This window comes from Perissodus microlepis, chromosome 3 (assembly GCF_051167445.1).
Source record: "Perissodus microlepis isolate ML-2025 ecotype Zambia chromosome 3, ASM5116744v1, whole genome shotgun sequence".
Lineage (NCBI taxonomy): Eukaryota > Metazoa > Chordata > Actinopteri > Cichliformes > Cichlidae > Perissodus > Perissodus microlepis.
The window spans coordinates 19,894,870-19,919,668 of NC_140463.1; the positions used below are offsets into that span (position 1 = coordinate 19,894,870).

Genomic DNA, 24,799 nt, shown 5'->3' on the forward strand with positions numbered 1-24,799 from the left:
CTTGGCACATCAAAAGTCAGTCTTGTTACATGAACTAGTAAAATATTTGTTTGTTACACCAATGTTAATCTTGTTGAATGAACAAATGTAATTTATGTCTGTAGTACTTACACCAATCATGTTTCAGTTAGTGTTTGTATTGCTTATGTAAACATTACTTTTAATTAAATTAATGAAACATACATAAATGATAACTTGCAAAACCATATCTTTTATTTTGCATGAACATTCTTAAAACAGTTGGCAGGATCCCAGTTCAGCCTAGCTTTCTCCCCTTTAACCATCTCATACTAAGACCACAGAACTTCCAGATCAAGACATGCTGACTGAAAGAAAAAATACAATAAAATAACCCTAACCCTAAGTCAGAGGTTTCAGAGTCTGTTGAATAGTTTGCAGACAAAAAATATTATCCCCAAAGCAACTTTCGTAAAATGTAGTAAAATATGCATTGCAAACAACAATATGAATTTTAACACAATTTAAAGCTCAGACATAACATTCAACATTACTATGTTGCTGCATACATTAGTCCTCCATTTAATCAGGCTGTATCCATTAATAGTGACTTTATGCTATTTAACGTGTGGAGAAAACATTCAATTTTGAGTATAACTGCTCCACTCAAACAATTTGTGAAAACCAGTGTGCATTTGCCTTTGTAACAATTGCCATCTGGCAAAAATCAGTGTTTACACTTCAAGTGTATAAGACTTTAAGTTATGAACGAACAATCTTTGTATAATAGCCACAGAGCAAACCACATAGTTTATATGAACATTTTATAACTTACAATTTTAAACTTTAAAACGGTAAACACATATTTGCATTGCAGAAACCTTGAAAAAAAATATCTGGCTTGCCTGAGTCTGTTTCAAGCTCATTCACCCCATTAGCTTGTTTTTTAGGAACTGTGCCTTGGATGACAACTTCTGTCCATCCAGCTTCATGATAATCTTTTGCAAGACTTCAAAAGTGCATTTGAGCTCCAGTGGGTAGCTTAGGTTCAGACAGTATATCAGTCCAAATAACAGAGCACAAGCAATTGCAATGCTCCTCAAACCAGTGAGAACCTCCACGCCTTCAATCAGGACACTGATGTTCTCTGGGTCATCTCCAGGCTCCGCACCCTCCTGATGTATGACATACAGTGGGGCAAAAAAGTATTTAGTCAGCCACCGATTGTGCAAGTTCCCCCACTTAAAATGATGACAGAGGTCAGTAATTTGCACCAGAGGTACACTCCAACTGTGAGAGACAGAATGTGAAAAAAAAATCCATGAATCCACATGGTAGGATTTGTAAAGAATTTATTCGTAAATCAGGGTGGAAAATAAGTATTTGGTCACCTCAAACAAGGGAAATCTCTGGCTCTCACAGACCTGTAACGTCTTCTGTAAGAAGCTTTTCTGTCCCCCACTCGTTACCTGTATGAATGGCACCTGTTTGAACTCATCATCTGTATAAAAGACACCTGTCCACAGCCTCAAACAGTCAGACTCCAAACTCCGCCATGGCCAAGACCAAAGAGCTTTCGAAGGACACCAGGAAAAGTATTGTAGACCTGCACCAGACTGGGAAGAGTGAATCTACAATAGGCAAGCAGCTTGGTGTGAAAAAATCAACTGTGGGAGCAATCATCAGAAAATGGAAGACATACAAGACCACTGATAATCTCCCTCGATCTGGGGCTCCACGCAAGATTTCATCCCGTGGGGTCAAAATGATCATGAGAACGGTGAGCAAAGATCCCAGAACCACACGGGGGGACCTGGTGAATGACCTGCAGAGAGCTGGGACCACAGTAACAAAGGCCACCATCAGTAACACACTACAACGGCAGGGAATCAAATCCCGCAGTGCCAGACGTGTTCCGCTGCTGAAGCCAGTGCATGTCCAGGCCCGTCTGAAGTTTGCCAGAGAGCACATGGATGATACAGCAGAGGATTGGGAGAATGTCATGTGGTCAGATGAAACCAAAGTAGAACTTTTTGGTATAAACTCAACTCGTCGTGTTTGGAGGAAGAAGAATACTGAGTTGCATCCCAAGAACACCATACCTACTGTGAAGCATGGGGGTGGAAACATCATGCTATGGGGCTGTTTTTCTGCCAAGGGGACAGGACGACTGATCCGTGTTAAGGACAGAATGAATGGGGCCATGTATCGTGAGATTTTGAGCCAAAACCTCCTTCCATCAGTGAGAACTTTGAAGATGAAACTAGGCTGGGTCTTCCAACATGACAATGATCCAAAACACACCGCCCGGGCAACAAAGGAGTGGCTCCGTAAGAAGCATTTGAAAGTCCTGGAGTGGCCTAGCCAGTCTCCAGACCTCAACCCCATAGAAAATCTGTGGCGGGAGTTGAAAGTCCGTGTTGCTCGGCGACAGCCCCAAAACATCACTGCTCTCGAGAAGATCTGCATGGAGGAATGGGCCAAAATACCAGCTACTGTGTGTGCAAACCTGGTAAAGACCTATAGTAAACGTTTGACCTCTGTTATTGCCAACAAAGGTTATGTTACAAAGTATTGAGTTGTATTTTTGTTATTGACCAAATACTTATTTTCCACCCTGATTTACGAATAAATTCTTTACAAATCCTACCATGTGGATTCATGGATTTTTTTTTTTTTTTCACATTCTGTCTCTCACAGTTGAAGTGTACCTCTGGTGCAAATTACTGACCTCTGTCATCATTTTAGGTGGGGGAACTTGCACAATCGGTGGCTGACTAAATACTTTTTTGCCCCACTGTACACTCCCATCACAGTTTGTTCCATGGCTTCAGTGTTGGCCTCAGTGTTCTGTGACGTAAAATATAATAATACATTTGTTTGAGTCTAGATATGAAAAAAAAAAGGAATTCAGCAATCACCGTGAATATGCTAATATATTTACTAAATTCTATGTCTCTGGTTTCACACCTCAGAAATTTGACATGAAACAAAACAAGGACCAATTGCAATATCTTTTATTCACACGTGGTGTCACATTTTACCATTTCATATATCGAAATCACCCATAACTCCTGGAGCAAATTACATAACACAGAACAACTTGTGAATGTAACTGACCGTATATTCCTTCACAAGTTTCTCATGGTCTTCATTCAGGTAGACACACAAGGACTTCAGGATGCATGCTCATCTTGTATGTATTGTGTCATCCTAAGAAAAAAGGGAATCCATAATGACAATATTTAGCTTTTAGGCAGCAGTTTGAAAAAGGAATACTTAGTTTGGAAGAGTCCAAAAGGCCACATGGTAAATAGACTGGTTCTTATATAGCGTTTTTCTACTCGGAGCACTCAAAGCTGCCTTTATACAACAATTCATTCACCCAATCACTTTTTCTAAACTGTTTAAATAGCCTGTATTTATATAGCGCTTTACTGGACCCTAAGGACCCCAAAGCACTTGACATATCCAGTCATCCACCCATTCACACACACATTCACACACTGGTGATGGTAAGCTACATTGTAGCCACAGCCACCCTGGGGCGCACTGACAGAGGTCGAGGCTGTCGAACACTGGCGCCACCGGGTTTAGTGCTTACTGTCTAACATTCATACACATTCACACTCCGATGAATGCATCGGTGAGCAACTTGGGGTTAGTATCTTGCCCAAGGATATTTGGCATGCAGACTGGAGGAGCTTGGGACCAAACCGCCAACCTTCTGGTTAGTAGCTGACCTGCTCTACCGCCTGAGCTACAGCCACCTCGAAACATCTGTCTAAACCAAATCAGACACAAAATGAGGCAACTAAACACTGTTTTTTTTTTTTTGGTTTTTTTTTTCATTTTGATCAAAATTAACCATACGATTTTATCAATTACTTATTAATATAAGACTGATGCTTATATAATTTGTATAAAATATGAAAACCTCTTAGGACTTTTACCTACCATATGTATAGATATCTTTGCTCATAAAATTGCCAGATTATGGGCATAAAAAGTTCTTAAGCACAGATCTAACCCACCTTGGAGATGGCCACCATGATGTGTCTCATTTTTCTGCCAGCCACCCCACCTTTGCCTCGAAAGAGCTCCATCATGCGTGGAGTGTACAAGTCTAGCTCATAAAAGAATCTAGATAGCAGCGGTACTGTCGATATGCGCAGGAATTCCTTGTCAATCTGAAAAACATGAACAATGCACTTAGAATATGCACCAGAGGAAGGACATACCAGGAATTATTAGCTGTTTTATCACTATGTTATGTCAATATTAGTGAAGCAAGAAATAACTGGTCAACCATAAACACACTCTTGCGACATAAAGCTAGACATATAGGACATGCACCTCTTTCTCGGTGAACAGAGCTGGCCATCTGCTTTTAAAATCTGCCATGAAGGGCTGTCCTTGAATAACTTCTTGCCTTCTGTACGAAAAAGTCTTCTGCATTTTCATTGTCACTATATTGTCATTGTTTCTCTTCTGAACCTCTGAAAGCAGTGCAATTCTCTCTTTTTCCAGGCTGTCAGTGGTTTCTCCTTTTGGATACTGCGGACAGTAATTGACTTCTGCTCTTCTAGGCTTTTTCACATTCAATGCTGCCTGACTTTTGTCTTGGGCCTTGTTCTTTAGTGAATTTACCAACACCTCAGCACAGCCCAGGCCTCTCAGTTTGGTCCGGGCATTGGCCATTTTATACTTGAGGCTAATTTTCCAACCATAACAGCCATTAAAGGATCCCTGCTCCCTCAGACAAGGATGCTGTTTGACAAGGGCTTCTGCAACTTCATTTAGTCATTGTCAGTTGGATAGACTTTAAATTTTATTATTTCTTCAGCCAGCCTTTCTAAAAGGTGGGATTTCAGTTTTGGTGAGGGGGTCAAATGAGTTCCACCAGCAATGAACTCAGCATTGGCCTTTTCAAGTTGCAGTTCAGCCTCATAGCTGAAACGAGGGACTGTGAAGACACTTGGCCACACTGACAGTCTTGTAGACGGTGATGAACCTGACAATGAAACGGGCCTTGTATTGTCTGTGTCTGCTGAAGAGCTTGAAAAGGAATGTGTTGGACTTCGCACTGGTTGACATGTCACTCCATCTTCTGTAAAACTTTGCAACTGCACACTATCCAAGTATACAACCTTTAAAGTTGCTTTATCATTAATTTCAGAGATCGCAGTCAGATTTACGAAATCATTTCCGAAATCAGGATCTTGATATTGAAGACGAAAATCCTGTTGCACTCCAAAATTTGTCTTTATTTCCTGACACAATTCCTCAATGGAGTCTGATATCCCAGCTGGTAAAATTAGTTTCCTGGCATCATCTTCTCCGAGAATGATCCTCAGTCTTATGGGCTGGGCCATCATGTTGACCTGGACAAATATCAAATATTTAAAAAATAAATAAAGATGTACTCATTGACTATTGTGCGAGTGTGTGTAACAAATTCTAATGTCAACGATAATTTGATGATGTCACCTTGGCCTCTAGGAATTTTTTTACTGGAGAAGTGAATAGTGCATTTTCCAGATTTGTCTTGCATTCTTCTAATTAATGACGATTCTTGCATAAGATGCTTAAAAGAAATCTACTCTCAATAAATTAAGTAGCAATTGGTCTGCAAAGTATGATGTATTATTTACTGTGCCAGGTGATATAGGGGGAAAATACTTACAAACATCACTCCTGTTTACCCTGCAAGTTAGTGTGTCTCTTCAGAGTAACCAGACGCAGGCCTCCCACTGAATAGGCAGCTAACGGGTAGTCATCGAGTAGTTCCCCATGCTCAATCAGAGACACCTCTCTCGCATGTGACATGTCAAGTTCAAAAGCTCTGAAGTGCTCTCGATACCAAGCAGAGAACTTTTTTACAAAAAAGTATATTCTGCCATGCAAAATAAAAATCTGCAGAATTTCTGCAAACTCTGGCAAACCAAATAATTGCCCATGAACAACTATCATTCCTGTGCTGTAGTTCATGCCATTGTATGACACGCTTTTTGTAATATGGACATCAGTTTCATCTGGTAATCTTTGCTTTATAGCTACTGCGATATCACTTTTCAGAACATCAATTGGTACTGATGAGCCAACATTTACCATTAAAGGTGTCTTATGGTCAGAAGAGTGCAAGTCAGAGGCAATCACGAGCTGATGTTTTTTGGCAAGTGTAACAGGTATGTTCTTAAAACAGTTTGTATGGCGAGCAATTTGTTTAAAAAAAACTATGTTTCGTCTCAAATCTCATTGTCCATTTGTGGACAAGAGGCCCAAAATGCCGAATCAGAGCAGGGTAGTGCTCCAAATAATGATGTTTAGGGAGAAGACTGTTGTTTGGAAAAAGTTCTTGGTATCTCTGGCGATGTTCACTGATTTTACACTCAAGGTATGAAATCGACTCATCAGACTGGACAGGGGCTACAACAAGCTCCACAATGTCCTTCAGATCCAAAACAATATGCCATGCAGGTTCATCCTCTGGAACAAGTGGACCAATAATTAGAGGCAACAAACGAAGTAGAGACCAATTTCTCATGTGCATTTCCACCAATATTTTTTTTTAATGAGAAAGTCTGGGGAATTGCATGAGGCCGGTTGGTTTTATCTGCCCATTTATACTCAAAATTTTGGATCAAGTTGTTAAGTTTTTCTAAGGTGAAATACTTTTTAGAGATTAAAAAAGAAAAACAATGCGCAAGCTCCACTGGTATTATGCCCTCTAGCAGATCGTGTGCTACATCTGGAGGGTAGCCTGCAGTGACATGAAGATGGCTCAGATTCTTACTCAAAATACAATCTCGCTTAACTCCACAACAAGCACTTGCTGTTTCTTGTGCACGCTTCAAATGGAATTCATGAAGTTCCGGTGTTCTACGCTCAAAATCACCAGCAGTCACTGACTTTATTTCAGATTTTTTAGCTGTACAGAATCTGCATATGTATTCAGCAGAAAAACTTTCCACAAAACCTGCCAGCCCATGGGCTCCTAGGTTGTCAGCTATGACACAGCTCACAGTTCCTTTAATACACTCGTTCAACTGACTGATGAACACACCATGTTGCTCCAAAGTTACCAGATCTCTCAAAAGTGGATCAAAGACTTTTTCAAACCCAAATGTCCTCAAATCTTCACTCTTGCAAAGGATTGCCAAATAAATGGATGAAAGGGCTGAATGAGAACCAGGTGGTAAATTGCCCAAGACCCAATATACACCACAAAGCTTGTGCTTTTTCCGTGAGGTCCCAAGAGGATTACAAACCTCAAAATCATCAATATAAAGGTTAATAGAAATTTTCAACTTCTCACCATCTAGAAAGCTATTTCTTTTATAATGCTCCCCATCTCGAAAAGATCTGTAAACCCTCTGATCACCATTCAGATTCTCTCTATTTTCTTGAGCTATTTGTTCTTCAATCACTCTATCCAGCAATTTATTGTGACTCAATATTTCCTGCAATAACTGTAATAAAGGGATGTACTGAAATGACTTCCTTTGGTCTATCGATAAAAAATACTCAACAGGCTCTACAACCCTAAAATTTTGTATGTAGTATAGTTTTCTTTTATAAGGAGTGGCAAGAGGGCCACACTTTCCCAATATTTTAGCCACAGGGTTAGAAACACATACAGAATTTGCAAGCTCTTCAATAACAGCCTGACTAATATGGAGGTTATGGCTCTTAAAAATTTCTGTAATTGTACGCTTTGTCAGAGGTACACTAGCTGAACTCAACAGAAAAACTAACTCCTCTAAGAACTCATCTAATCCTTTTGCTGGAACATGAAATATGTGTTCCAATTTCAACAATATTACTGCTAATTTCCGTTCAATTAGTTCGGGCTGATTTTCAACAGCACTATTATCACATTCTGTCACTGACTCACTTTCAAATTCACCATAGGATACATCTTCAGAACAGCTAGCCCTTACGTTATCAGAGGACTCTATCACTTGAACTGGGTCCACACGTGTAACTACACTGGCTTTAAAATCTTTAAGTGTGTGTGGATGATGCTTCCTCTTTTTGTGTGTATAAAATGTATTGTAAATATTTGTCTTGAAAGGGCAACCAAGAAACACACAACTGTCTCGTTACTTCGCAGATGTGTTCCAATATGGACAAAAAAATCTCTCTCAGAGAAGACGTCACTGCAGTCACATAACTCACATTTAAAAGTTACTGAACTTGAAGCTGTCTGTGTAAACTGAGATGAATGAGCTTTATAGACATGAGTGTTCAGTCCACTCCGAGTCTTAAATGTGCACGGACAATTAACATATATGCACAGATAATGATGACCTATTCCGTAATGATGATGTAGTTTATAATGTTGAAGTAATTTGTACCTGCTGCTCTCTCTGGTAACACAATGCTTGCACTGCCACATACACGTCACTGATAAAAAAATGAAATATGCATTAGAAAACGTCAAGGAGATTAAACTTCTGCATCATCCAAAAAAAATAAATAAATAACATAATAATAATAAGGCAAACATGAACTTACCATGTATTGTTGAGGAGGTGCATAAGAATCTCAGAGCATGGGAATGTGGCTTTATTTTGTGATGTATTTCTGGGGAGAGAAATTAATTAAAACAAAGTTATTACTCTGACAAATTTGTGTTAATATCTACATACTGTGAAATGTGAAGACTGTTACGGTGTGTACACACCGAACGCGATAGACGCGACCAGAGCTTCAGGTTTACATGTAAAGTCAATGGAGGAGCACGATGAAGCGCGACTGGGGGTCCAGCTAAACTTTGGAAGCAGATTTGCATCGAGAAAACGCTTTTCTGCCTAATTCACAGGACTGACGCCTTTGAAGCGCGAAGTAAAATACGCGCTGCAGTTTGTGTGGTTCATTTTGTGCATTCGCGCTTATCACGTCTACCGCTCGAGCTGGTAAAATCTGCGGGACAGCAGCTCCTCAAACTCGGCAAGGGACAGAAGGTGGTACAGCTGAAAGCGGCCGTCATCCAGACGCAGCTTCTGGAGCAAGTGGTGAAACTCACCAAACTGCTCACGCTTGTGGAAGAACTGATGGACCCAGGTACGGTGAGGACGTCCTTTACGCACTGCTCTGCTCTCCACAGCAAATAGAGAAGGGAGACTCTTTCTTCAAACGCTAGATTGACAGCTGCCATTTTAATAACATACCGTCTGGCACTACTTCCTCCCAGATCTCTTCTTCATACGCGTGAAAATTGCATATCTTAAAGCTCGACCAGTTCATGCTGGACGCGCTTCGAGGTGCAAATGTGCACGCGATCAGCTAGGGGCGTCTATCGCGTTCGGTGTGAACGCACCGTTAGTCAGCCTTAATGCAGAGCACCAGAGAAACTATAACCCGAACAATTATCCACCTAAATCATTCTGAATTCGAAAACTAAGTGAATATATTACAAAAAAAGAAAATGCACATGCAATTATTGTGACAGATTTTATCTTACTCCTTGTTATTAACTCCCCTAAACGCTGGTTTAGTTGAATTAAACCTTTCATCAATCCAGTTAATGCGGTTGCCCGCCACTAAACTCCACTGACAAAAACAGGAATTTTAGATAGAGCATCATAAAACACTCATAAAATCACCAAAACCATGTCGGTCAGTCTTACCACTACTACCAACAATCACCAACTCCGGTTAAGCAGAAAGTAACCTGTCATTCACGGAGCTATATGCGAAGACGTTACAGCTCTACGCGGCTTTCCCGCTCTTCAAAGTTAGCTAACTCCAGAGAAGAAAAACAGTCCTACCCACGCAGATAACCATGAAACACACCTCATTCAAAGTTGACAGAAACAAAAAAAAACGAACTTACCAAAATAACCTCATCAGTTTTTGCTCTGTTGCAACAATTAGCGACTCCGGTTAAGTTTTTAAAAAAAAATCAAATTCACCGACTTACATTTGAAAAATGTTTGGGTCTACAACCTCCCTGCTATATATAAAACTCCTCTAAATCTCCACACTACACAGGTAAAAAATTTTAACTACTAGTATTTATCTCTCACACCACTAACCTAAATAAATATATCAAGAAATATTACTTACCTCACTATCAGGTATGCCAAAGAAGTAACTCCACGTGCGCTCGTTAACTTCTCAACTGACCTTTCCGCATCCGGTGGGCGTGGAGCATGCGCAATACATGACGCTATCAGAGCCGTTGGTTTGATGGACCTCATTCTCATTGGATTGCCATGAACGAATTTAACTCATCAAAGTTTTCTTTGATTTATATTCAACAAAAAAGAATGAATCATTTAATGAGCATAAAAATGATTTCTTCATGTGATGTAAACATATTACTACTTTGTTAATCAAACACATGCCCTAGTTTTTTTGAGTGCAGCCAAAAAATACCCTCTTAGCAACAACAGACAGAACTATAGAAAAGGTTCCTATCTAATTGCACAATTAGCACAAATAACACATTTAAACATATAAATCTAATGAACAAAACATTAATTACTATTTATTTATTTCTTATTTCTTAATATTTCAACTACTAATTGTTTCAACCTTACATATCTAATAAAATGAACTTAAATGCGAGAGTTGCCTATGACGGCAGCTACACAAGTACTTGACCAGGCTGCTCTTTGTACTTTTTTGTGACTGACAGCATATATTTACAGAAATATATATTTGATATTTACAGATCCAACAAAACACAGGGAGAAGGAAGTGGAAAAGAAACAGTATTCATAAGAAATTATGCACATTTTTCACACAAGTACTTGACCTGGCTGCTCTCATATTGAGCACATCCAAAATGTGCCCATCTGAGACAAAAGTCACACTGCACCTGAAGAGGGAGAAGAGGGGGAGGGAGTGTAAGTGTGTTAACCAACATTACGAATTTGATGAAAAAATAATTACTACAGTGGCTTGCAAAAGTATTCGGCCCCCTTGAACTTTTCCACATTTTGTCATATTACAGCCACAAACATGGAATTCCACATGAAAGACCAATACAAAGTGGTGTACACGTGAGAAGTGGAACAAAAATCATACATGATTTCAAACATTTTTTATAAATAAGTGAAAAGTGGGGTGTGCGTAATTATTCAGCCCCCTGAGTCAATACTTTGTAGAACCACCGTTTTGCTGCAATTACAGCTGCCAGTCTTTTAGGGTATGTCTCTACCAGCTTTGCACATCTAGCGAATGAAATTCTTGCAAAACAGCTCCAGCTCAGTCAGATTAGATGGACAGCAGTTAAAATTGATTCATGTTTGAGGCTGCAATGTGACAAAAATGTGGAAAAGTTCAAGGGGGCTGAATACTTTTGCAAGCCACTGTATATTGCATTTATAGTTTTCATTTGTTTTACCATTTCAATCATACTGGACTCAGCATCGCCTTACAGCATTGAACAATCCACACGGTAGTCATCAGCATTACCTAGAAACACATTGGCGTTCAACCAAACAGTTTTTTAAAAAAAAAAACTGAAAGTACATATTGCAATACAAAAGCACATGACTGATCTTACCTTGATGTTCTAGCAGTTCGCAAGCAATTTCAGTGCGTTGCAGCCCAACGGCTTCTGGAGTGGACAGCACCCTAGTAACCTCCTCCACTCAGAAGGTAGTGTTCGGCAAACTGTAAAATATGTTACAGTAATTGCAACTGATTAACTTAATTCTAATTAGCTGTAATTCAATACAATTGCTTATTAAATACCTTCAACACTAAAACTCCACAACTGCTGGAGTCCATCTGCTTATTGTGTGGCAGAGTCTCCATTTTCCAATCCACTCGGGACTCTTCCTTTCCTTTCATCTTCAGAAAATTCCTAATAAAAATAAAACAAGTTTTTAAATGTAGCCAGCATTTTGCTCTAAATTAAAAAAACAAACAAACAAAAAAAAAACAAAAACAAAACACAAACCAAACAACCCAAAACAGGTTATTAATGAATGATGAATACCTCCAGTTACGCATAACTTTCCTCTCATAACAACCTTCATTTCCAAGAGGGTCTAACAGCAGTACAGATTGTGAGATTTTGACAACCTAAACTAAAAATTGTATTTAGTAGAATATGTGCATTACACTCACTTAAGTAAACATAATCAATTGTAAGCATTTTCAAAATAAGAATATGCTTCTGAAAAGAATAATAAAACAAAAAAGAGAAAAAACACGAGGTGTGAACATGTACCACAAGGATCACTGCAAAAACCCACCTCCTTAATACTAGACAAATAGACTTATTTTTGGTGAAGATTTGCTTAAAAAGTGAAATTATCTGCCAGTGGCCAATAAGCCTTTTACACTTATTTTAGGCAACAAATCAGAACATTGAGCGGGCCAACTCCAGGTAACTCTTGCGGCATTGTTCCAACTCACTGTCTGTGTACAAAACATATTCCGGAGGACTGGGGAGCTGCAAGGTTTTCAGCTGGCTTACATTAGCATCAGCAGTTGGAGGGCTGGCTGTTGCAACTACCCTGAGTGAAGAAGTTGTTTCAGGTTTCTGTGGTAAAGGATGGTCTTCCTGGTTTAGAGTGAGAAAATAAAAATGTCAAGTACTGCTAAAATAAAAGCATACTTTCTGGAGATTAGTTGAACTAAATATTTTTTACATAATACCTCAGGATGATTTATTGACCACACATGTTTTCTTCTGAGAAAGTGCTCAGGCACAGAAAAAAGGTCCCTCAGATCATATATATATATATGTGTGTGTGTGTGTGTCAAATATATATTTTCTCATCTAAATGTCCACTGAGCTGTGAGCCAGGGGGCGGTAATGCGCCTTAACATTGGTTGCCAACCAAGAAGAAGAAGAAGCTGTGAGCCAGGTGGGAGGGGGTTAGCGATTCCTGAGTGATTCGCTTACGCTTACGATTCAGCACAGGAGGGAGGGGGTGAGCGAGTCCTAAGTGATTCGCTTATGCTTACGATTAAGCACAGGAAGGGAGGGGGTGAGTAGCTCAAATGTGCTGTTAGCATGTTAGCAGAGCGATGCTACTGTGAACCGAGGAGCTATTTTCTTGATGTGAGCTTCTACTCAGGGTTTTTTCTTCCAGTTCAGAGCAGAAATGCTTTTGTTAAGAAACTGGCTGTGGCTCTCTATGGTGCACGAGTAAAAGTTCCTGAGCACCTTGGAGGGCAGTTGGAAGTCTCTCAAGCGTCTGAGGTGGTAGAGACGTTGTCGGGCCTTTTTCACCACGGTGTTGATGTGACAGGACCATGACAGGTCCTGCGTGATGTGAACTCCGAGGTATTTGAGGCTGTCCACTCTCTCCACTGGGCACTCGTTGATGACGGGGGTCTGGTAGTTCCTCTCCTGCTTAGTGCTGAAGTCCACTATCAACTCCTTTGTCTTACTGATGTTTAGAAGGAGGTTGTTCCTCTGGCACCAGTTCTCCAGATTCCTAATCTCCATCAGGTAGGCCGCCTCGTTGTTGTCAGAGATCAGGCCCAACACGACGGTGTCGTCAGCAAACTTGATGATGGTGGTGGAGCTGGTAGTGGCCACACAGTCATATGTTTACAAAGAGTACAGCAGGGGGCTCAGAACACACCCCTGGGGGGCTCCAGTGCTGAGAGTGGTGGAGGCTGAGACATGTCCGCCCATCCTTACTGCCTGTGGTCTGCCAGTTAGGAAGTTGGAGATCCACTGACACATAGATGAGCTGAGTCCCAGATGATCCAGCTTGGTGGTGAGTGTGGAGGGAATTATGGTATTAAATGCAGAGCTGTAGTCTATGAAGAGCATTTTAACATAATTCCCCCAGTGATGTGTCGAGGAGATGAGAGATGGCATCGTCTGTGGAACGATTTGGACGGTAAGCGAACTGTAGCGGGTCCAGTGTGTCTGGTAGTGAAGAAATGATGAAGTCTCTGACCAGGCGTTCAAAGCACTTCATCACTACTGAGGTGAGGGCTACAGGGCGATAGTCATTGAGAGAAGCAGGGTGGGGTTTCTTTGGGACAGGAACAATGATGGACTCCTTGAAGCATGTGGGGATCACCGACTGAGATAAAGAGATGTTGAATATCTCAGTGAACACAGGAGCTAGCTGGTATGCGCAGTCTCTGAGGATACGACCTGGGATGCCGTCTGGTCCTGCTGCTTTCCTGGTGTTCACTCTCTTGAAGGCTCTCCTCACGTCATGCTCGGAGATGACGAGCACGTTTCCGGTGTTGGCAGTATCTTCCTGTCTGCAGCCGTTAGCGCCGCTAGCACTAGCATCATTGGAGTCCTTAGCTGCAGCCTCAAAGCGAGCACAGAAAGTGTTCAGCTCGTCTGCCAGAGTCACGTCTGCATTCGTCATACCGGTTGTTGGTGCTTTATAATCCGTTATTGTCCTTAGTTCCCGCCACAGGCTCCTAGAGTCACTCTATTGGAGTTGTGACTCTAGTTTCCTCCCGTAGCGCTGCTTCGCCTCTTTCACCGCCTTCCGCACGTCATATGATGCAGCTTTGTACGGGTTCATGTCCCCCATCGCGAGTCCCGTGTTGTAGGCAGCGGTGTGGGATCTCAGAGCGTTGCGGATGGTTTTATCCACCCACAGCTTCTGGTTGGGAAACGTTGTGATAGTTTTTGTCTCCACGGTATCATCCGCTAGTTTCCCAATGAATCCCACAACCGCTTCCGTAAACACGTTGACGTCATCATCAGAGCTGTTTCTGAACATGTCCCAGTCTGCGTCATCGAGTGCGTCCTGTAACGCGGCCACCGATTGGTCCGTCCAGCGCGCGACCTTCCTCTGAACCGGTGTTCTGACAAAACGTCCTACCTTGTCAAAACATCCTACCGTAGCGTAAATTTATGGTCTTGTCTATCAATCCGTGCTACCTTATCGGAATATGCTACCTTACGTAGTTAATGGCTCCATCGTATAGGTAGGACGTTCAGATGGCCAAATCGCACTTAAAACTTTGAGTTATTTCGCTAGGACGTTAAGAACATGCTTCCTGCTGGGATTTATTTAGGTAGGATGTTCAGATGGCCAAATCACACTATCATAACATGCTTCCTGCATAGTTTTATTTAGGTAGCATGTTCAGATGGCCAAATCACACTATCAAAACATGCTTACTGTATAGTTTTATTTAGGTAGCATGTTCAGATGGCCAAATCACACTATCAAAACATGCTTACTGTATAGTTTTATTTAGGTAGCATGTTCAGATGGCCAAATCACACTATCAAAACGTGCCTCCAGCACACAATCATCTAATGTTGACAAAGAATGCAAAGAGACATGGAGGGGAAAAGACAGCTGTTTTTATTAGAAGTTGTTATGTGTTTTCCTTACATTTTTTGCATTTATATTCTTGGTTGCTCTCTTTATATTTTGCACATGCAAAATGTGCCCATCTTTGGCAAGATTCACACTGCACCTGGAAAGGAAAAATAAATAGCTCATATTATGTTTGGTGAATACTATTAGTCAACATTTTAAACATGATTAGCAAGTAATGATACTAAGACTTATGTGTTTCTTTTGTTTTGTATTGTTTTACCATTTCAATCATGCTGTGGTCAGCGTCAGCATCTAACATAGAGCAAACAATGCAGTAATCCTCAGCGTTCCCTGAAACACATTCATGGTTAGGTTTTAATCAAACATTATTTATTGATTAATTAAAAAATAATAGTAAATTTGTTCCACAAATACTTCATGGCAAATTAGTCCCCTGAATTTTTTTAATTAGACTTAAAGAAGGGTCTAATCTGAAAGTGTTTGAAAAGCACTATTTGTACTGTGCTGTTTAAAAAGCACTATTTAAATTGGAAGTACACACTCTAACGTGATAAGGACTTTACTGGACTTACCTCGATGTTCAAGTAGGGTGCAAGCTATCTGCATTCGCTCCAGCACAACTGCTTCTGTAGTGGTTAATACTTCACTGACCTCTCCAAAATCAAGGTAGTGTTCTGCAAACTGTGAGATTTCTCATTATTATAATGTAAAGTCCTAATTGTAGCTAACAATAAATGGAATCATTTGAATAAGGGTTACCTTTAACAGCAAAACTCCGCAACTGCTGGAATCCTGTTGCTTGTTGTGTTGCATAGTCTGTAACTGCCACTCCATGGTGTCTTCATGCCCTCTCATCCTCAGAAAATTCCTAGTTGAACAAAAATGTTTGTAATGAAACAAGAAATGTTTTATCTAAGAATAATACCTCAGTATCATGCATACCTCCAGTTGCGCAGAATTTTCCTGTCATAAACACCTTCATTCCCCATGGGGTCTATGAGCAGTATTTTCTGTGCAGAAATGTTGACAATCTAAAGAAAAAGTTAATAAATTAAAAATTACTATAGTTTTTTTCCACTGAAAACCTATTTAAGAATAACACTTTGAGCAAGAAACTGCTTCACAACAAATTAATAACTAAATGAACACATACCACAAGAATCCAGTGCGTACCAAAGTTCACAGGGCACAACCACATGTCTTCAACTGGGAACTTCATCTGTGGGATTGGAAGTGCAGAGTAATTTCGATTTACTTAGGTACCATGCATCTCAGGGTGTTTTCAAATATAGTGTTGTTTAAAGGAACTGAACTCTGTCCTCAGAAATAGAAATGAGTCAACTTTTTGGACTACTTCTTAACTTTCAACTTACCTTGGTGAGGCATCTGAACTGCCCAGAAAACAATGAGCTTGCAACTACTGAACAGAGCAGGTGTACAGCATTCTGTAGAAGTATACAAAAATGTTACAGAACAGTAAATACATTTTTTTGTATTTCAATATAAGTGGGCAAAGAACATTTCTTACTTACCTTTCGTCTCTCAATGACACGGTGCAGGTATGCATCAATGACCTATTTTGAAAAGTCAGAGTTTATACACCAGCAGCAACAAGTTCTGAAGTAACTGCTTGAGTGCTGTACACAAAAACTTGGAAAGGAATATAATTGCTGATAAAGGTTCTTTCTGCATATACTGGAACTGGGTATTATGATGTCACAGATGTCACAACATCTGTGTTGTGGTTGATAACAATCTTTCCTATTGAAGTGAATGGGTGAAACTTTATCAGAGTTTTGCTATATAAACCCCCCCACCTATCCGCACATTTTAAACTATTAATGGTGTCTGCACTGCAGATGCTTCAGAAGGAGCAGCACTTCAAAATCAGAATCATTAATGATAAGTTCTCTTACCTCATCAGAAAGCCACCGTGACCCCTGCAGTGTTCGTAAAGAGGAATCAAATAACTTGTATGGTCCAACAACTGACTCCAAGCGCCCAGTATCCTTTGCACGCCATAGCCTCTTTACTAAAAGAAAAATATGATAAGTTAGCTCAGGCATGCATGAGATTTTTAGTGGAAAAGCCGGGTAAAGGCCAACGGGCCACAACAGGAAAAAAGTCAACACAATAAACATGCATTTTCACGCAGAGAAATAGGAAAGGTACAGCGGGTGGGCAAAAGAGAAAATTACTGCCAGGCAGATCCATTTCCAGACTTCCACAAGCTCAGTGCACGTTGCATGTTTCTTTACATCCAATATAAGTTGAAGACTGCAAAATGCAAACAAAGTCATGCAATGATCAATCATGTTGCAACGCCAAACTGGCAACAAATGACTAACGGGCCAAAAAGAGTTGTTCACTATGCCACCTTCATTTTCTAAGCTTTGTGTCTGGGAGGGAAGTTCTTGTTCACGCGTTTCCGGTCCTGGAACAGAATTAAACTCCTTGTGGGAGCAACAACTTTTGTCAGCCGTTTTGGATGCATAATGAATAATAGAGGGTCTGATATCCTCTGGACTTTGCTGGCACTGAAGGTTAGCAGTAGGATGGCAGGGGGGCATCTTCAGGTCTGTGCTGCTGTTCACTGTCTGACTGACATTTACATGGTGGCTTCTTCTGTACGGCTTGATATGGTCAATGCTGTAGTGATTTTTTAAAGTTGCTCCTTCCGTGTTTTTTAATCTCACACATTTGCCAGCGATGTCTTGAATGGTGTAGGGTCCTGAAAAATCTGGATCAAACCTTCCTCCCTTCCTTCCACGTTTCCTCATGTTCAAGAGAAGAACTTCATCTCCAACGCTGTACACAAGGTTTCTGTACTTCTTCTGGACTCGTCTGGCATAGGCTTGCTTTTGTAAGTCTTGGGACTTTGCCATATTTTCCTCTACAGTTTTTTTTAACTTGCTCTTGTGTGTCTCTTGTAGAAGATACAAAGTCACCGTAACTCGACTCCTCAGGGAGATTGATGGAGGACAGCTAAAATTTTCACATTTTAAATTACAATTAAAATCATAAAGACAAATAATGCATGTGAAACATGAACTGAAAATTCTAACTATAATAACTCATGTTTAAAAGTAAATATACTATTATAAAGCTTTGAGCACAGAAAGCCACAAAGATAGACTCATATCATTTTTTGTATAGTCATTTTTACTCTTGATACACTTCCATAGGTGAACACATTATACTTAAAGGTCTCCTCAAGATTTATTACTTTACATAAAGATACAAATATAAAGAAGTAACTAGTCACTTACTTTATCTTTTAAATGTATCTTGCATATAGAAGTTAAGCAGAGAAGATTAAAACTGCAGCCAATATCAATATGCACAATTTCCAATTAAGATTACATTTAATTTATGCATTATCATAGTTGTTGCATAAATAGAATTCCTTAATAACACTTACTGGGACTTCAACAGGAACTTCAGAAGGATATGTAGCTTCTCTCCCATACATTAAACGGAATGGTGTGTATTTGGTTGTGGTGTGGACCTTGGACCTCAAAGAAAACAGTGTAGCATCCAGATACACATCCCAGTCATTCTGTTGACTGTTGACTAATTTTCTCAGGGCTCTACATGTGGACATAAAAAAAAACACAATAGTGACAGTGTCTTAAAAGCAAATGAAATGTTACATACAAATAAAACATACCTTTTTAAGTTGTCATTTGTCTTTTCGTCTAGGCCATTTGTCTGAGGGTGATACGCTGCTGTGACACTTCTTTCTATTTTCATTAAGCTGCAAAGTCTTGAGTTGAGCTTAAAAGAAAAAAGAAAATTGTTTTTTAAAAACAATCACACAAAACCTTTGGCCTGGCAGCTACTTGGCACACTGTGGCCAAGTATTTACCTAAAGAGGTATGGAAAAGTAAACTTAACACTTACCTCGTTAACAAATTCTCTTCCTTGGTCGGATAAAATTCGTTTTGGGCAGCCATGTCTATATATGAGTGAGCACAACTGATGAGCTACCTCAGCAGCACTTTTGCTTTTTAATGGAAAAGCCTCAACCCATTTTGAAAAATAGTCTGTTGCAGTCATAATGTACTGGAAGCCACTAGACGTTTTTGGAAGAGGTCCAGTTAGATCTATTCCGATTAGCTCCCAGACATGTGACACCTGTCAATGATAAAAGAATCACATTAATATGTAATGTACATTATAACATTACTATTTTCTACTAAAATGCTACTGATATTTACCTTTATACACTGCAGTGGTTGCACAGCAGCCAATGGTTTTCCCATTTTTTGACACTGGTCACAAGCCAGGACCTTAAACATATTGAACGATCTTTATATTATCCAACAATCGCAATTAATTAAACAACAAAATTGCAAATGTTCTATAAAAAATACTCGATCAAGTCGCGAAACAGTGTTAATTACTGTACATCATCCTGAAATCTGGTACGTGTCTTCAGGATAACTATGCATTCTATTGGTGCACTATTAACATACTATATATAAATAACAACTTTAAAAATACATACCCAATTCCCAATGTCAACCGACATTCCATACCAGTAAAATCTGGAACAAATTGCAGTTCGAGTCTTGAGTACACCAGTGTGTCCACCGATGGGACTTGAATGAAACTCTTGGAATAGTCCCATGGCTTCTTCTTTTGTTTTTATCACTCTCCTGTTTCCAAACAAGAGCACTCCGCCTATATTTAAAAAAATTTAAATTAATTATAACATGTATTTAACCAATAATTACATTTAGTTGTTTATTTACATTACAATACTGACCCTTCAGCCTGAATTTTGCGGCGTATCTCCTAAGGGTTTGCCTCTGGGACTTATCGTATTCCGATGGGTAGGACCCAGCAGACAGAAACATGAGCAGTTCCTCGTATTTGTTCTCCATAACTAAGGAGAAAATCGGACAATTTCAACATGGCTTCGGAATCCATACAGTAAATAAAACGACTACATGACGTTATCACGCAATTAACAAGTATGTGGTGCAGTAGTACTTTCTTCGACATAACAACGGAGCGTTTATTCAACATAACAACGGAGCGTGGTGTCCAGTAACTGCAGGAGGACTAAAATAAATTGAGAAGGTTTGCAGAAGTTGAAAAGCACAAAATAAACACTTGGAATATGACTTCGAGTGAGCAGCTTAAGGTAAACAATTATCATCTGTAATAAAGAAGTAAAACTTATAATACAAACCTTTTTTCGAAAGCAACGAGATCGGCACAAGATCGGGGTAGGATGAAATAATAGGCGTGTACTATTTACAACGGAAACATGGCCGTTTTGAATTGTGCGCATGCGCATTAACAACAAGTAGGGCAGCTTGATGGGTAGGACGTTTTGTCAGAACACCGGAACTTCCTGTTTCAGCCTTTGTTTGTTTTTTGGCATGAGGAAGATGGCGGCGTGATCGGATTTGCCAAACGGAGGGCAAGATTGTGCCTTCTAGCCGTCCTTGACCATAGTGTAGCAGTGGTCCAGTGTCCTTTCACCCCAGGTGGGGCAGGTGATATGTTGATGAAAGTTTGGCGCTGTGCGTTTGAGGTTGTCACTATTAAAGTCCGCCATCACAATAAGCGCGGCGTCCCGGTGTTGTGTCTGGTGCTGTGTGAGTGCCTCATGCAGCTCGCATAAGGCGTTGACTGTGTCCGCTTGCGGTGGAATATAAACGGCACTTATAATGACCGACGTAAACTCTCGAGGTAGATAAAAAGGACGACACATGATGGACAGTAGTTCCAGATTTGGTGTGCAGGAGCGTGTGAGAGGAACATTTTACGTCATATTACCCAGTCAATTTCAGAAACAGTGTCTATGTTATGACAAAAATGTCCTTGCTTTAAAAACCTGAAATAAATATACCTTCCAATGAGTGACTTCCTTATTTCAAGGAAAAAGGTGAATGTTTCTTATTTTGAGATAATTTTTTTGTTTTACACTCTATCTAAAAGCTATTTTTGCTTAAAATAAATGTAAAATGGTTCATTTTTAGATATACAGACTAAATAAGAAAAAAAAGTAATATATACTTGAAACAACTCTAATATAATCTAATTTATGAGACTGGAAACTAGCTTGTAATGTTCGAAACAAGATGGACAAGATAATCTGGCTAAATTTAAGACAATAAATCTTGTCAAGCTACAAGGAATTTGCAATGATCCAGTGTGCACCAAAGTTCAGTGGGCACAACCAAATGTCCTCAGCTGGAAACATCATCTGTGGAATATTTTTAAGTTTATAAAGGTTTAGATTAATTTACATAACATGCACTATATAACCTATATAACATCTACATTATCTTGCTGACACATTTAAACTTCCCAGAAAACAGAGAGGTTGCAACAACGCAAGACAACTGATACACAGGTTTCTGAAAAATGCAAGAGTTTTTTTAAAGAAATTACAAAATTGTATAAAATACTTTTTATACAATAAAAACCGGGCGTACGTTCTTACTTGCCTTTTGTTTCCTGATGAGGCAGTGCAGGTATGCATCAATGACCTGTTTGGATTAAAAGAAGATTATTTTTTTACAGACCACCACTTGGACCAAAAATGATTACTTCGCTTACCTCATCAGAAAGCCAACCACTGTCCTCCAGCAGAGTGAAGCTGACCCCCCACCCACTTGAAATGTAAAGGCAAATAGGCGGAGCGGTTAGTGCTACGTTTGTGCAGATTTGTGCAGGTAAAATGAGCGTTTGTGCTGCTACGGTTTACGAGATATTAAACTTTATTTTATAGGTCATTCAAAGGTCACCATCCCCCCAGACTGCTCCAAAACAAACCAAAATGGTCTACTTTTTTAGTGCTACGTTTGTGCTGATTTGTGCAGGTAAAATGAGCGTTTGTGCTGCTACAGTTTCTGAGATATAATGATTTTAATTATTACGGCCTACGCTGTAGTGAGTGGCAGTGAGTTTCAGCAGCTGTGGAGTTTTGCACTTTTATAGAAGACTATCCACTTTTTCTAGGTTTGCTGCATATTAACTTTTATTAGTTTACACTTTAGTAACACAATTTATTCAGCGGAAAGGTCGATATTTCTTTTGTTACCAATGCAGAAACGTACACAAGGTAGGCTAAAGTTTTTATTTTTTCTGTGGCAAAACTGAGTTTCATGTGAAGTGATTCACATATATCTAAATTATTATTATTTTTTACATACCCAGTTGGCCTCTATGATTTTGTTTTGAATTATATATGTTCATTATTATTAATGTAGCTGTCTCATAAAAAATGAAGTGTTTGCTTTGATAGGTTGTTACCTACGTGTAGAAAACTGAATATTCCACAGCACCTAGGCCAGGGATGTTCAACCTGCGGCTCTAAAGCCACATGTGGCTCTTTGGCCTCTCCACTGTGGCTCTTATAAGACCAAGTAAGTCATTTTTTATTATAAAGACAACAAGAAAGGGTTCTGTTAACAGTTTGTTTTTTTTATGAAATATCTGCATTGACTATTCACTGAATATACAAGGGTTTTAAAAGTGGTTTAATGTTTCTTAGCTTCAAATCTGTTTACTGTTATTTTCAAGTTGGTTGCCCATCTTTCCTAATTTTCAATTATTATGGAAAGTACTCACGTAGCTGGCTTCATTTTAATAAATACTTTTTTCCGTTATAAAGCTTTGATGATTCATTTTCTTATCAAATCTAAAAATAAACATTTTTATTTACATTTCCATAGCTTACACGATACAACTCATTTTCTAGATATTTATAAGCTCTTTCTTTTTTTAGGCTCTAGACAGGTTTTGTAGCAGCAGGGGAAAAAGGGGCCCTTTGAACTGAAAAGGATGCTGACCCCTGACTTAAGCCACCAGGTCAACACAAAACAAATACGGAAAAATTATTGACAGAAAAATGGAACGGGTACTTTCAAGGCTACGGGTGAAGGTGACTGGGTGTGTAAAACCAAATATGCATCAGACTGACAAAGAAAAGAGTGTTAAAAGATTTTTAATTTAGAACTTTAACTTTATGTGCAAAACTGAACTTACTGATAACACACACTAGCCATTTGAACACATGTAACTGTAATGAACCAAATAAAACAGAAAAATGCAGGCAGCACTCATTATACTGTGTATAACACAGCATGGGGTTGTATTTTTTTTCTTTTCAGATGCTCCTGTCACTCCATTTCCCAGGTCATCATAGCACTCCCACACACATGGAGCTCTCCTGCAGTATGCAGTGTAATGGCCCAAACCATCAGTGGTCATCTTTCCATGGTAAGCAATTAATGCCCTCAAAGTGAACAACTTTCCTTGGAGAACCAGGTTGGAGGGAAATTCATTCAGTGGAAATTCTGTTTGGTTTGCAAGGTCAGTATCAATCCACACGATATCTCCAATGTTGTAGCTGTGAGTAACTGTCCCTGCACAGAGCTCATTTCCTGTGGTGCTGTCTGAATTTGAATTCTGATGGACACAGAGATGGATTGGAGAGTGGCCTGAGGCAGGTAGACTCAGGAAGGCCAAGTCCTGCTTCCACAGCCGTGCCAAGATGAGCCATACCAGACTCTTTGAGGACAGAGATGGCAGGAGAAACAAATGGCACTTCCCTTGTCATCCCTTTGCTGAGGTAGCAGTGCTGTGAAGAGCAGTGTTTGGTAAAATAAACACTTGAGATGTTCCTCATTGTCTTAGCAATTACAGCGGAGATATTGCACTGAGCATCGATTTGGATCGCACCAGACCTTAACGAGACAGCTTCAAACATTACACTAAGCAGCTCTGCTCTCCTTCTGTAGGTTTGTTGGGTCACACCATCTGTGGCAATGGCTTTCACCAGCTGCAGGACTGGGTTTTCACTGTCTTTCAGAACAGCATTTTGAAATGTGGAGCTGTCACAGAAGGCACAACATAAGCACTGAAAAAATGCATCAAATGCAAAGGTATTGAGCACAGAGATTTGCTCAATACCTGTGCATTTGATGCATTCCCCAATCTAATAGGCTGATGGAGGTTTCCATTTTTTAATAATCCCACTTTCACTCTTTTGGCCCCAAAAGTTTCATCTGCATGGAGCCATTCGGTACATGAAGAGAGGTAGGAAGTCCTCTTCCTTTTTTTGGGTGGAACAGCTAGGCCCCTCCAGTTCTCAACTGCATCCCCATCAGCCAACTCATTTTCTAGATATTTATAAGCTCTTTCTTTTTTAAGGCTCTAGACAGGTTTTGTAGCAGCAGGGGAAAAAGGGGCCCTTTGAACTGAAAAGGATGCTGACCCCTGACTTAAGCCACCAGGTCAACACAAAACAAATACGGAAGAATGTTTGTGGCAGCATCAGATCCCACAAACGGGTGAGCATCCATTTTTATTTTGTCTTCTGCACTGTGAGTCGTCATGGATCCAGAATTGGCATCTGTGACTTTCAGTGATCCCACTGTTGCCTCATCTTTGACCTTTTCTTTTGCAGAACAAATCCGCATATTTCCCTCGATGAAGGAAAGATGACGAGCAATGAAGCCATCGACTCGAACAGGCAAGTTTTCATGTTTGAAAAGGCCATGTTTTATGTTTTTGAACTCAGCTTCAACAGTGGCTGAACTTGCTGTGATGCTGGTGCTTTGAAA

General features: G+C 39.8%; 5 long non-coding RNA genes and 1 pseudogene across 5 annotated transcripts; 1 reads left to right on the forward strand and 5 right to left on the reverse strand.

Moving 5' to 3' along the window:
• Positions 1 to 419: 419 nt before the first annotated feature.
• Positions 420 to 4,659, reverse strand: LOC146390427 (uncharacterized; annotated as a pseudogene).
• A 10,548-nt stretch (positions 4,660 to 15,207) lies between these two features.
• On the reverse strand, positions 15,208 to 15,541 carry LOC146390428 (uncharacterized). Its single transcript, XR_014799840.1, has 2 exons — positions 15,469 to 15,541; positions 15,208 to 15,345 (listed from the first exon to the last, which is right to left on the reverse strand). It is a non-coding gene; the product is annotated as an uncharacterized LOC146390428 (long non-coding RNA).
• Positions 15,542 to 15,862: 321 nt separating this feature from the next.
• On the reverse strand, positions 15,863 to 16,538 carry LOC146390429 (uncharacterized). The gene is made up of 4 exons (XR_014799831.1): positions 16,363 to 16,538; positions 16,152 to 16,240; positions 15,969 to 16,077; positions 15,863 to 15,890 (listed from the first exon to the last, which is right to left on the reverse strand). It is a non-coding gene; the product is annotated as an uncharacterized LOC146390429 (long non-coding RNA).
• A 52-nt stretch (positions 16,539 to 16,590) lies between these two features.
• On the reverse strand, positions 16,591 to 18,795 carry LOC146390430 (uncharacterized). The gene is made up of 4 exons (XR_014799835.1): positions 18,631 to 18,795; positions 17,126 to 17,241; positions 16,742 to 16,783; positions 16,591 to 16,654 (listed from the first exon to the last, which is right to left on the reverse strand). It is a non-coding gene; the product is annotated as an uncharacterized LOC146390430 (long non-coding RNA).
• A 343-nt stretch (positions 18,796 to 19,138) lies between these two features.
• On the reverse strand, positions 19,139 to 20,055 carry LOC146390431 (uncharacterized). The gene is made up of 4 exons (XR_014799833.1): positions 19,981 to 20,055; positions 19,720 to 19,895; positions 19,430 to 19,501; positions 19,139 to 19,346 (listed from the first exon to the last, which is right to left on the reverse strand). It is a non-coding gene; the product is annotated as an uncharacterized LOC146390431 (long non-coding RNA).
• A 3,015-nt stretch (positions 20,056 to 23,070) lies between these two features.
• Positions 23,071 to 24,339, forward strand: LOC146390432 (uncharacterized). Its single transcript, XR_014799832.1, has 3 exons — positions 23,071 to 23,546; positions 23,656 to 23,805; positions 23,975 to 24,339. It is a non-coding gene; the product is annotated as an uncharacterized LOC146390432 (long non-coding RNA).
• The last annotated feature ends 460 nt before the right edge of the window (positions 24,340 to 24,799 follow it).